Raw genomic sequence first — 14617 nt, 5'->3', positions numbered from 1 at the left:
CACTGATGCCATTGTGCTATTTCAACAATTGTCCATAATAGTACGATGCCACGCAAAGTTAAGTTGTCAGTGCTTAGAAAGTGCAACAGAGCATGCATGATAGCACTGCTGTAGCTCTTGGTTTAAGTCGTAAAGTGTGTTCAAGTGTTATCAGAATATTTATTAGTTTGCCCACAGCGAGACATTTGGCTTGCAGTATTATATTTCACTCCGACTGTGGGGCAGCGTGCTGCACTCTGAAACTTCAAGTTTTCATTCCCCTTTTCTCAATTTTGGTTTTACTACAGTGTTCAGTGTAGCTTTTTTTGTGTTCTAATTCTTTATTGGTAATAAAACTATGCAGCAGATGCACAGTATAGAATAGAGTACACATTTTGGATGGCTAGTGAGAGGGGCAAGGGGCGGGGTAGGAGCAAGATAGCATAGTGCTAGTTGTACTGATAACAACTATAAATTATACATTTTGCTTTGTCAAATGTTGGACTGACATCCCCCAGGGAAAGAGAGCATGGACAGTCGGCAGCAAGGGTAGGGAAGGTGCTCTGGACATCGGAGTGGTGTGAGCTAAGAGAAAAGGAGAGAGGGTGTAAGCGAGGGGTGTCTCACTCCATCAACCTATTGAGCCCCACAGAGTACAGGGGTGAATGGAGCCCATGACAACACACATGAAGAGGGAGGGGGCGGGAGTTGGCAGAAGCCCATGGCATGTGAAGGGTCCGGTGCGTGTCTGAAGGATAAAGTGGGGATAGGAGAGGGAGGGGAACAGAGACTGGAGGGAGGAGAGAGTGCAGAAAGGTTGGCACTGGTGGGAAGAGAGATGTGTGAGAGAGCTGAGTGGGGGCCACTAGACGGGGGCAGTGAGGAGGGAGGGAAGAGAAGAGGTCGGATGAGGGGAAGGGAGGAGACAAGGTGAGGGTGTTAAACGAAGAGCTCCTAGCAGGCCCCGAGGGGAAACCCTTGCTGTGTGTGGACATTTAAACACTGTCGTTTGGGGCTTTAGGGGTGGACTGGCGAAGTGTTTAGGTATCATATAGCTGGAAAGGCACCCACGTCTTCATGAAGACCTCTGACTAGTCTTGCAGGTCGTAGATTACATGTTCATGCGTCACTGTCTGTATCATCACAACCATCCAGTCCTCTTGTGATGGAGGTGTGGGGGACCTCCATTGGTGGAGGGTGCGATTTTTGGCTGTTGCCACCGCTGTGTGGAGAAGTTGGGGCTACGGGCGGGAAATCTCCAATGGGTCTCCTACATCATGGAGGAGGATCAAGGGGGGAGTGAGGAAGAGTTGCAGGGACATGGATGCCCCTAGGGTGTTCCCGACTGCTGTCCAAAAGTGTTGGCTCGAGAGGCATTCACAGAGGATGTGGGTTAGGTCGCAGCGGGTGGCTGAGCATCAGTAAACAATTCGCATTAGGTAGCAGCCCCACCCTGTTCAGTCTCTCTGGGGTTCAGTGCCATTCGTGGAGCGTCTTGAAGAGGCAGAACATTAAGCGCGCCTCACGGGCTTCCAAGATATAGGCCCAATCGTCCTCCTCGAGTGCTATCTGTAGCCAGGTCTGCTATTTGACACAGAGATTGCGGAGTGCTGTAGACCCCTGACATCACTCTCTTATGGTGGCCCCAGGTGGTGAGGTAAGGCACCAAAGGCAATGTCTGAAGGGCCCATGGACGTGGCCCCAGGCAGCGTCTCAAACAGTGTTTCAGCTGCAGATGACGCCAGGCGGGTTGAGGCTGGAGACCAAATTCATACCTCAGGTTCCTGAGTGGTTTAAGGTCACAGTCGTTCAGGACCTGGTCCAGGCTGTGTACGCCCGCCTCCTTCCACTGTTCCTAGTGAAGGGTCCTTCTATCGATGCGCAGGCTGTCATTGCCCCATAGTGGCGCCTTGTCACGGAGGTAGGTGCCCACACCAATGATGCGGTGTGCGCGTTGCCAGGCCCTTTGTGTGGCCTGCAGCACGGGGTGGTGAGGGCGGGGCTGAAGGGAACGTCTTCTGTAGAGAGGACCGAGGCCCTGCATACCAGATAGGAATAGGCGTTCTGATTGTACTCATTGTGGCAGTTCATGGGTGTTGGGGAGGAGGTAAGCAAGCTGCGTGAAATGTAGTGTGAATGTGTAGTGTTCCACTGACGGGAGACGCAGGCCCCCGCAGGAACGCCGTGTCATGGGTTTCGCAGCTGACAGAGGAACCCCAGACAAAGGTACAAATATGGGAATCTATTGAGGTGGAGAGTGGCCAGAGGCACCGTCAAAGGTAGCATGCCCAATATTTATGTGAAGCGCAGAAACGTGACCATCCTCACCGCCTGCACCCTGCCCCACATGTGACCGTTTCTCAAAATACAATTTCATCTGAGCCACTAGAGGGTCTATGTTGTCTGCGACCATCCTTTCCAGTTCCCGATTGACCAGGATCCCCTAGTATTTGAGGCGTGTGGCCTTCCAGCGGAAGGGGTAACCATGAATTACAGCTTTCGTGCTACTGGTCAAGAGCGGGGTGGCCTTGCTCTTGTCCCAGTTTACCCAGTAACTGGACAATGCTGCAAAGCCATTGATGACCTCCAGCTGAGCCGGTAGGGAGCGGCGCAGGTCAGCCAGGGTGAGTAAGACTTAGTCAGTGCATAAGTAGATCTTGAACTTCCCACCCGTAAGGGGTATTCTGATAATGTGGGTCAGGTTAGTGGATAGTGGCTGCTAAGGGTTCCATTGCCAAGAGGAACAGGAGGGGGAGAGCAGATGCCCTTGACGTGTGCCCATTCGGATCTGGAAGGGGTCTGATAGAAATCCCCCCGCAGTTGACTTGGGCCTCAGGCAGTCATACAGCAGGCGGAGTTTGGCTATAAATTGGTCTCCCAGGCCGAACCTTTTCAGCGTGGAAAAGCGGTATCCCCACTCGATGAGAACTAATGCCTTTTCGGCATCAAGGGAGCGAGCCAGGGCATCGTCCAGTAGATCCTTGGCCATCTAGAGTGTGGGCAAGGGTGCGCAGTTTGTTTCTGAAAGAGCCTCCCAGGGTTAGATCCTTGGCCTTCCATAGAGTGTGGGCGAGGGTGCGTAGGTGGTTTGTTCAGTGAAGCTTAAGGTTCATCTTAGCTTTTGCTCGAGGCGGCTGGGTGCGCTGATGCCTTCCTCAAGGCTTTGTGGACTCAGCTTTGAGCAATTTCTCAGTGATAGTGATTCCCTGTTCTTCCAGCAGGGTACTGTGGCTGAATATGAGACCTGTGATGGTTGCGTCATGAAAGCGTATTTCGATGGATCCTCCCACGCAACCCCCGCTTTAAAACTATACAGTACTACATACTGCAGCGCGCATATCTCACGCCTGACAAGATAAATAGATACTTCTTGCAGAGGGACGCAGCTTGCCAGCGGTGCCTGCTGCCGGGAGCAGACCTTCTACACATGCTGTGGCACTGTCCAGAGGTACGGACATATTGGGACGACGTCTTGGCATTGCTAGCGCGCGACACTGACGGGCAACTACCACATACATGGGAAGCATGCATATTGGCGTTATATAAGCGCACCAAACAAAACAAAGTACAGGCGCGCTTCTGGGACATGGGACTTATAACGGCCAAGCGCTTGCTTACTAAGCACTGGAAGGCCGCGGCCCCACCGCACGTTAAGCACTGGAAAGTCTCCTTCACCAACTGGGCGCATGCGGAGAGCGCGGCGCTCCTTCGTGAGGAAATAGCGGGGCTCCGCAAATTCCCCATAGCCCAGATCTGGGATGACCTTCTTACGGCGTTTCAGATGGCCTGTCAGGAAAGAGGGGTAACCTGAATCTCTAGCACCTGCCGCTTCCTTGTGAACCGGCGGAGACAGCCGTAGAGCTGCGGCGGCGTCACCTCCTGCTCCCCCCTGCCTGCCACTGATAGCCTCTACTCCCACGCTCAGCGAGGCTGACGCCAGGGGGATATCATTAAACGGATACCACACACACCTACTACGTGCTGCTGCCCCGACCCGACACAGTGCAAACGGCGCTTGGCTGCGGGCCCAGGCGGGAGGATGCGACCACTACATCCCAACTTGCTGCTCCTCCCTTTCACGTAGCAGAGCGCCCTGCCTACCACGAACCTAAGGGCGGGAGCTGCATAGACGCTTTGGACTCTCGACCGGCCCAGGGGACCCTCGGCCCCCCCCCCCTTCCCCGCTGCTATCTCCCGCGCACGGTACACAACCCTGCTGTGCCCCGATAGGCGACTGCTGACCCCTCTGCACTGGCGCCAAATGATCTCCCCCCCCCTCCCCCCTTGACCCTGTTTGAGTTCATAACCCTCGGTGCTGAGCTGACTAGGGGCCCCTAAGTTTGAGACTCTTAATGATGCTCTGCGTAACTTCCAAGGGGGCCTGGGCGGTGGCTGAGGCGCGGGCTGAGGCGCGGCGCCGACCCTGCTGCCAGCGCTGCGAATCAGGAGCACTAAGCACACACAAACAACAAAATAGACCTACCACTTACTCCGGTACGCGCCCAAGGACTACGGCAGTGTCACCACGTACAACGCCGCCGGACCCCCAGGTTGTCGGCTGAATGGCTGTGTCATATTGTTTGAAAAGCAATAATCTATTGCATAGCGTCTTTGACAAAAAGGATGGTGCATGTACATAATAAGATGATGCAACTGTGCTAATAAAGGTTTTCCAAAAAACAAAAAACAAAAAAAACAAAAAAAATGAAAGCGTATTTCGATGGATTGCCTTTTCACACCTATCCTGGCACCAAGAACAGAACGTATTCCAAGTCTTTACGGTTTATTTTGTCCAGGTCTTTAAGGGGCAAACACGTTTCGCATGTTTGACCTGTTAGAGCGTGCCAAGGGCCTCAAGAGTTATAAGTGGGGCAGAACGCTAAGGTGGCCGACGATAAAAATGGGACTAAAGATTCATCTGTTCATGGCTAGTTGAAGAGTTGCTAACGTGAGGCCAATTTGGTTTTTCACTTGTGTAGATGCCTCCCAGCCCCTTCATTTGTGAGGCTGGTGTGCTCTGGCAATGTTTGGATGCTTGTTGTAGCCATTTTGCTGGACGGGCCCAGTCAATTGGTTTGCTCTTATTTCTTTATTTTTTGCTAGTTTTGATTTTGGTCTTAATATTGGCTTTCCTCGTTGATTATTTGTATGTTGTGGTTGTTCCCTCAATTTCCACATTGAACCATTGTGTTGCCTATTAATCCCTAGTCCGGGGCTCGTGTTGCTGTGGCCCAGCTGGCTACTCCCCTTTCCTGCTTTCTCTCAACACAATTGGGTGCTGTGCCACCGAATGTGCCGCTGTCTGTGGCAAGTGGGCATAACTCAGCGCTTTTTTGCCTGTTCATATTTTCCGAAAGCTAATGTGTGCACTCTTTAAAAGTCTTTGTAAGAGCGCTTCTCTCTGGTCTTTAAGGCCGTTCGGTATATTACTTACTTGCAATTGCAGATCTTGATCAAGGGTACATTGCAAGCTCACAAATTCCTACAGAGCATTGCTTACTCGAGAGCCCTTGCATTAAAGGTGCTGGGTTTTTTCAGATACACTTTTACCTGCGTTGCTCGTTGCGTGCCGTGTTTTATGGATGTTTCAGTTTGTTCAGGCTATTGCTCGCCAACTTTGATATTTTGAGAATGTTTAAAAAGTGGATAGATTTGTGGGCCTTCCAGCGCCTTAAGTTTTTTTTAATGTCTGACGTCCTGATTCAATGCTTTTTGTTGTTTCCTCAGCTTTTTTTTCTTCCTTGAGAGTTTAGGTTGGAACTTGTTTCCTACGGTAATTACCTCACAAGAAATTAATAGTTGATCCTAATCGCAGTCCTGCCAAGTACCACGCATTGTGTGTTAGACAAACTCATTTCAGTGTGGTGGTCCGCATCACCGCACTGACATGCATTGTCACGCATAATAGAGCCTCCTGAGCTGTCAAGCAGGAGCGCTAGTAACCATGCACCACTGAGTAGTACTGAAACTAAAGCTGGAGGGAGGAGTGGCAGCGCGCCCTGCACTCTGCTCCCAGGGCCGGCTCAGAGTCTGCAGCTGTGGCTGCTACTCTGTTACAATATAACATGTATACTAGGATTCACCACTGGCAGCGGCAGGGTGTATTTGCTACATTCATGCTTCCGTGACTCAGAGTCAGAAGGTCGGGAAGAGTTTTGTAGCACACGTGTTCTGCTGCCACCAGCGGCTGGAGTTAGTTTCGGCAGGCTTGCACCGCGGTTAATTTAAATTAATTAATAAAAATGTTGATCACGCACCGGAGGGAGCCGACCCACCCCACTGGGGCGCCAGCGGTTGAGTGAACCTCTTGCGGCAGGCCGTTGCGCAGGAGTTGTTCAGCACATAGGAACACAGCAGTCTCCCACGCAGCTGCTGAACCTCAGAGGGCGGAGTCATTGAGTCTACAGCGAGGGCAAAGTGAGTGCAGCCTGGAGTGTGAACTCTCTCTTAGTCTGCTTCATTATAAATATGCTTTCACTGTATAGCGCTTGCCGCACCCTGTCTTCCTCCTTCAACCGATTTGGATTTTGCTGATCCCTGTCTTCCCCCTTCACCCCCGTTGAACTCACGGTCCACGTACCTCGCGTTTTGTGTCTTGTGCCTAACAATCGACAGGCCATCCCAAGGCCCCTTGCTAAGCCACGTTAATGTGGCCAGTGGCTACCGCTTGTACACCAGTGTTTGGTTACCGCAAGTGGCCCAGCTCCCAGTTCACTTCCCCACGCTCGGCCTCAGGTCTTCACTGCATTTTGGGTGACTAATGGCAGGAACGACCCTGTGACCTGCCTTGGGAGCCCCACGCTGAAACAAGACACCTGGGGACTGACTCCTAGCATCTTGGAAATGCTGGGCTCAGCTACAGGTAGAGTGGTGACAGGGATAGCAGGGTGTGGAAGGATAGCGGCCAGGGGTGATAGTTAGGTGTGGGTCAGGTGTGCAGGTTGAGAGGGGCGTGGCAGGAGGCGGCACTTCTAGAGGTTTTGCTTTTCAGCAATCCACTCCACACATTGGCTACGGCTCTGGGTGATTTAAGAGGCTTGCGTGCATGAGGAAGGGCTTTGCTGCATTAGGTGTCCGCCTGACAGATTTATGTAAACTGGAAGACAGTTCTGATGTCAAATAACAATTTTATAATCCCTCTACACCTGAGGGGTAGCCCTGCTGTACAGTACTAGTGCGAGTTAGCTGGATCTTTGCAATCTGTCTCACACGCGAATCTAGAAGGTTTTTGCAGCCCGAGACACCTCTCCTCTGTTAGTTGTGAGTTAATAGACGTAGTGAAACCTGGTGCACCAGTTTGTTGCAGTCCTGCCAACTACCACGCATCAGGCGATTTGCATGGCAATGTCTAATGCTTGCAGTTACGCAAAAAAGAAAATGACCAAAAAATGTTAAACTTGGCGGGGCTGATATCCTGAAACTGTTAGACAAACCTGACAAATACACTGGCATTTCAGACCTCCCATGTACAGCAACTTGTGTCCACTGAATTACAAACAGTGTATACTCAGGATGAAACTGGAAGCTTGCTGATTGCTTCTATTTCTGCTAAGAGTTGTCACACATAGGGGCAGAGCACAAGGCAGCTGATAGCAGCTTGGCTTGACATCGCACCTGGCAATAGGGGCTGTTTGAGAAAAACCTAGAATAGCACTTCCCCCATGAATATGTGTATACTTGATTGATGCCTACCTCTAAACCAAGCCTCTGAGCTGCTGACTGAAAGAGTACTAAGACAGTATCCATCCTTCTGTTGTAGTTACAAACTAGGAAACTCTTGATACCTTCTCTCCATCCTTTCATTGCTATTAATTTCTTCCTCTCTCTCGTTATCTCCTACCTCTATCTACAGTTTCACTTCCCACCCTCCTCTTCTCATTATATACCCCAACCTCTTCCCTTCACTCTCAATGTTCCTTTCTCTCATTGTTCTTCTTCTTTCATCTAATTCTCTTGATTCTTCCCACCTTCGATCATCTTCCTCTTCTCTCTTTTGCCTTTCTTCTTTCCTCCAAGTTACTTTGATCGCTTTGCTTCAGTACCTCCCATTTCCTCCTTCCGCTCCAATATTTCTTATCTTCCTATAGTCTCCATCTTCCTCTCACCACCCTATTCCTCCTCCATTTCTTCTCCCTATCACAAATCCTCCTTTTTGCTCTATTCCTACTTAACTGCCATACACTTCCTTTGTTACTCCCACTCTTTTCTCCTTCCATTTCTGCTTTTGTCCCTCTCTCTCTTCTCCATTCTCACCTATGCCCCTTCTTTTTCTATCTCTTTCCCTCTCACCTCTGTCTACTTCCTTCCCTCTCACCCCTCTCCCTACTCTCATTGCCTCCCTCCTTCTCTTTCTCTCCTCTCCCTCTACGTTTTGCAAATGTATACATACATAGTCTGCAGTGGGTGGCATGTGATGTCTTAATGAAGAGCGTGTTATCTACAGCATGTTCAAAACAGGACAGTATGTGACTTTAGTGCTAAAAGAATGAGAACAGCTAACAGGTGACTGCTTGCTGGCCACAGCCCGGGCTGTGACCAAGTGCTTGTTTCTGTCCCATCCTTTACGTTTGCGGTTTATTTTGTCACTCCTTATTGCACTGAAATTATGAAAATGTCACAAATGTTATTTTTTCTGATCCCTTTAATTGTGAGTATGATGGTGGTTCCTGGGGTAGAGGGCTACTGACTCTGTTTGACTGAGTGATTTTGTTATGTTTTTGACATCATGTTCCTTTGCTTGCAAAGAAATCAAGGAATTTGGCATCAATTATTATTTTTGATGAAGTGAGACTACATGTTTTATTTCCTCTATCATATTTTTCATGACATCTGGCAGTTTAGCTAGTTTTTCCACTACGGGGCTACAGCTGCAAGACTCTGCTCCCCCGCCCCCCCAGTACCTTGAGCTCTTGTTATCAGGGAGTTCAATCTTTTCAGTTTGGTATCAATTGACTCTCTATATGACGCTAATGTTTGTAAGACTGATGTCCAGTTTATTAGAGTTCATGGTGGTTGCTGTTATTATCGCAGAGAGCATTCTGTAAAACCTGTTCCAATCTAACCATTAACGTTTGCTGTTTCCATCCTGTTCTGGGTTTCCTACTCGCTTTGCCCATCAGAAGCCGGGCTTTTAAGTCGAAGCCTCCAGGGTTCAGACGTTTTTTTTTATCCCTGAACTGGGTTGAGTGGGGTGCCTTTGGTCTACAGCTTGGCCTCTTTTCTACCTTTCCACGAAGCTCTGCACCTAGGTCTTGAGCAGTGAGTACTGTCCCAAAGCGGTTCGGTGTTGTACCTGCATTAGAGTGGCTGTATATGACAATCAGAGGGTGAACTATGGAAAGAGCGCCTTCTGTGCGTACCAGTGCTTTATTTTAATGGTTTCCATGGCGATTTACTTAGTATAATGAATCTGCAGCACTTTGGCCAGATGACATAAAGATGTCGCACTTCTGGCCTGGGTACCTTCTTAACTTGATTTCAGGGGACAGTGGATAGCCTCTTTTTCGGGAGAGGGGAGTGTCAGAGCTACTGAGGTCCTTGGTGAAATCTAGTTCTCACAAAGATCTTGAAGTATAGGTGACAGAGAATTGTTTTCTATTTCCATCTCCAACGTGATTGCACTGTCGCTTAAGGATATCGTGGTTAGTAGGTCTCTGGTCAGATTTTTAGGAGGCACGACTAAAGCTTTTTGGGGTGCCTGATTTTTATTATATGGGCAGAAATGTTCCCGAATAGTTTTTTCCGTTTTAGTATGGACCTTCATTGTTGATTGCTGTTCAAGCGTTGGGGCAGCCGATTTGCCTGCAGCTTGGCGACCTAGTATCTTTGAGGTTTCATCTTCTTGCCCTGTATCATGGCCAGTAGTTAATAAACTCATATTGCTATTTCTTTTTGTGTTTAATGAAAATGGTCCTTTAATTGGTGATTTCTTTTTGCTGATCATGTTTTGCGCTCTGTCAGGGACCATTAACAAGAGAGCTTTGAGTCCTCATTGAGAAAGTGCCTTTTTCTCAGCTTACGCTCACGTACCCAGGCAGGTACTGATTGCGTGAGATTGTTTTAAGTTTTAGGTGAGTGCCTTTCTTTTTTATTGGTGGTTGCACTGGTCCATCTTATCCATTTTCCGTTTAAAATTTTGAGTAGTCTCTTGAACTTTACGTTTTAGCTGAGCATAATTTTGGTGAAAGCTTCACAAGCTTTTTTAAGATGGTAGCCTCAGGCCTTCGTGCAGACCGGTTGCTGGGCCACTCTCTGGCAGGTGAAAGCTAAAGAGAGATTATGTTTTTATGGTAAAGCAGGCTCCGGACCCTCCAGATGCTGCCATCCTGACTTTTAAAAACGCTTGCCACTACGTTGTTCTGCAGCAGGTGTCAGACGCGTTCCACCGCATAGTATGCTTTTCAGATATCAAAAAGTAGCTCAAAACATTGGTGTGAGGTAGCTTGTTAGGGCTTGGCCTTCAATGAGGGGTTCCGCCCCTTACCCACCCACTGGATTCTTTGCTTTCACCTCCAGCTCCACCCGATACTCCAGGCGCCGGGCACTAGAACCACTAGGGCAGCAGCCGCAAAGTGCCCGATGCCAACTGCCTCCAACAGCACCAGGGGGCCCCCAGCACTGTTGTGGGCTCCTGCCCAGCTGAGCCCACTAGTGTATGCAGATGTGGAGGGCCTGGTGACAGAAAGTGAGGCCAAGGAAGGGAGGGAAATTTGAGCGGGAGCTCACCAGGGCCTCCCACAAGCTTCACCCAGTCCTAGCTGGGCCACTTCCGTGGGGTCCCGGGCGCTCTGTCTGCGTCGACTGACTACAGCCACTGTGCTCACCCTCACCCTTACTGCTTTGGCTTGCCTCAAAATGGAGACACTGTGACCTCTGAGGACGCAAAAACGATATGTGAGCACCCAGCAACCTCGCTGCCTCAGCTTCCCTGGACGCATTGACATGGTGAGCTGGGAGGAGGGTGGAGGGATGGGGGGGAGGTTCAGCAGAGATGCTTGGCTGAACCGAGACTCTGAGACTGAGAAAACACTCAGCCCCCGCCCCCCCCCCCCACTTTAGCACATAACACTTAACATACCACATAAAAATCCTGCCTAGGAGGGATATTAGAGACTCACCGCCTTCTTACAATTGTCGTCCTTGCCTAGTACTACTATTGCTGCTAGAACAGAAACAAAGTACCTTAAGGCCAGATGCATCATGGCAAAAACCAGTTGCAAACATCATCCCAAATGCTAAAATCGCAAATTGCGATTGCATTTAGGGAATCGCAAATTGCGATTCCTTAAATGCAATGCAAGATGCCTATTAAAATAGCAATTTTGCTATTAGGGTCCGCTATTTACCGAAAAATAATGCCAGGTGGTAAATAGCGAAAACTTTGAAAAATGCACTAAAGTGCGTTTTTCAAAGTTGCATGTTACACACACATGCCCTTGGGGCATGTGTGTGGGCAACATGTGTGCACATATACATTTCAGGGGTGCAACAGGGTGTCCTTTTGGCACCCTTGAAATTGCATGCGCAATCTGCGAGGACCTATTGTGTACTCTCAAATTGCGCACGCAATTTGCATTCATTCTTGTAGGCCCATAGGAATGAATGGGAAGCCATTCCTTAATTGCGACTCGCAATTTGCGAGTCTCAGTTAAGGAATGTTTAGGAATCATTATTTTTAGGCGATTCCTAAATGCATAGGCTTTTGCAATTCCTTAATTGCGATTCCTTAAAAACCGCAATTAAGGAATCGCAAAAGCCTACATTGATGCATGTGCCCCTAAGTGCACTGTTAGCGACCAGGGCTGGATACACACTGTCCTGATTAAAGTTGTTCATTTACAAGCAACAAGAGAACACAGACTGACTCTCAGGCCCCATTGCAAGAAATGGAAGCACAAACCACCATCCTCCCCATGTATGACGATACACACTCCCTGTAGGAATGGCAGAAATGTTCATAGACATGTCACCTGTGTCAACTCACATCCTCGAAGTGCAGGCAGAGTTAGGTTCCTATCCGGCATGCACCTCCTTATATTATCCAATATTGTTAAGGAGCTACTGGAAGGGAAAACTATAATTGAGGCGATCACTGGCACTCAGTGATAATAAAGCACTCAGTGATAATTGGCTACCTGGCAAGATCTAAAAGTTCAACAAAATATTGATTGCCCCACTTTACAGGATAATGAAAGAGGCGAATGCTGCTGCTTGCTTGCGGAAATAAAAAAAAAACATTTGTAAGGTCGTATCCAGGCTGGAAAAGGATCCCTGGAATGTTCTAGCTATGGCTTTAACTCACTGATAAATATAGATGTGACAATCTTGGTCTAGATTTTAACAAACTGCCTGAGGAAGATGATACCAAATTTGATTCTGGTAGCCACAGCCAATGTGGAGCACATATTTTGCACCCTGCAGGTTTATGGGTTGGTGGCAAGAAGTCTGAATAGCATACAAGGGCATACTGTGACATTCTCACTTTAAATGACCTCATCCAGGAATACTCACTGAAATCATTTGCTGCATTTCAATAGGAATTTGGTTATCATTCTCACAGAGCTGGTAATACTGCCAACTCATGCATTGCCTGAAGAGCAGATTTGGCCCTGGACTGATAGTACTCCCAGATTCGTTGTTTCTTTCCTGTGTGACAAGGTGGGGACGAACAGAGACATATCTGGCTTATATAATAACCTAATCTGTGAAAAAGAAGACAAAACACTGGCAAGCACAGTTGGGGATCGACTATACAGATGAGTACTGGACAACATTGCACACGACTAGGAACTGAAAAAGGCTACACTCAAGTGCACACAATTCAAGATATTACACCAGGGTTACCGAAACCCCTTTAAACTTCGTAGGCCTAAACTGAGTTCCAATGACCTCGGCTGGAGATGTGGAGTCCCTAGTTGTATATCCTCTTGACAAGTCCCTGAGAAGCAGTCTTACCTTTGATGAGTTGTTTGCTTCTTGTTTTTTTATATATCATTTTGAGTGCATGTGAGGGCAAGGTTACTGGTCCGGGAACCCAATAAATATTAATTTCCCTTTTCCCTTGGTTGTGTCTGTCTTCCGTGCACTAAATTTTCAGTACAGCAGCACTTAGTTTTCTCATACTATAATTTTGCTAAGTTGAAATTTCCGAATGACAACCTATACTCAAAGTCTTTAGGTAAACATGATTAACTTTATTCCAACCCAGCTTCATGCTGTGTATTTTAATCCTTTTCATTTTATAAACATTGTTTTTTGTTTTTCTGTGGGCTCCTCTACCCCAGTACATTTTGGGGCCCCAGCTCTTCCTCTGGAAAAATATTAAGACGAATCACTGTAGTCATAAAGACCAACTTCCAACGTGTAAGAGACCATCACTCCTATTCAGTCAACAATTTACAATTTCAAGAATAAATGGACATATTTTTAATGTTGAGTAAAATGCAGACAGAATGGCTGGCAGAACTTTTATGCCTGGGCGCAACCACACATGAACACACCATAAATAAGATGTGCAACCAGGCTCCATGTGTGAAAGGATTTGAGGACCATTTTTGCAACAATGTGAAACCCATTCCCAGACTGGTCTACTCTACCCCTGTACCCTGACCCTTCCTAGACACAGGCTTGCAGTGTTGTTATCGATGGGGGTGATGGCATTATAGAAACATTAGGCTGGTATACACCTGGCAGATATGTGGACACCTTCCCTTTTTACAGAGAGCCATATATTGATGGCACTTAGGGCATGCTTCACCCACATCATATAGCATGCAGAAAGCATACTGTGCTGGCCTTCCCTTGCATAAATAGGGACATTTATATCTGCAATTAAATTCTTTTATTGTCCACTGACTCTCCCTCACTCCAACCACCTTGATCAGTTTGTCTTAATTTTGTTCTCTCCCCTGCCTCTATAGGTCAGGGTGACAGTATTGTATTCTCCTAGGTTGTGTAACCTTTGTCCATATCATTCTACAGCATTCTAGCTGATACCGAGTGGACATCAATCTGATGTAGTAGATTGGAATTGCTGTGTACTCACACATGCAAAACATATAGCTATTAAGCCCTGTATCATGTGTTTGTTTAAACTATACCTTTTGTGAAAGCAATAGAGAAATGTTTAAAAACCAAAGAATGACAGTGGCAAGAGTTGCCACTCACTGAAGTCTGATGAGGGTTCCAATCCATGATTGGTTTGTTTAACGTTGTAACATGAGCTTGAAACTGAATGTGATTGTCCGACATAAATGCTAGTCTTCCCTTTGTTCGATGTGCTAATTTTATTTTGTCCACCTCCAGTTCATACTATAGCAAGATGATGAGAGATGGTCAGTCTCTAAACTGGTGCCACATTCATTCAGTCTTTGGCTAATCTCTGCTTTCTAAAAGTGCTCTCTAAAATTTATGGCAATTGTGGCTGAATAATGAAACATTCTTGACTGGCACTATTATATATCCTCGTTGGCAAGTAAGGCAGTGCTTGATGCAGACACCCTGTACCACAGTTTTATGTAAGGAGATTTGTAGGTGGGTGATTTGGTATGAAAATATTTGTGTTTGTTTAAGAAGAAAACTGCAGTTGAGGAACAGCTACACCACTTTACCATACTGTTAGATTTGGGGTCTCTTGTTG

General features: G+C 47.7%; 1 protein-coding gene across 1 annotated transcript in view; it reads left to right on the top strand.

Annotated features, from left to right (window-relative positions):
- WASHC4 (WASH complex subunit 4) overlaps positions 1-14617 on the top strand; it is a 987939-nt gene that overhangs the window by 119833 nt on the left and 853489 nt on the right. The gene's annotated exons all lie outside the window — the stretch shown is intronic.

The sequence above is a fragment of the Triturus cristatus genome, chromosome 4_1, assembly GCF_964204655.1.
Source record: "Triturus cristatus chromosome 4_1, aTriCri1.1, whole genome shotgun sequence".
In the NCBI taxonomy this organism is placed as follows: Eukaryota; Metazoa; Chordata; class Amphibia; order Caudata; family Salamandridae; genus Triturus; species Triturus cristatus.
This window is presented reverse-complemented; position numbering and strand designations above follow the sequence as displayed.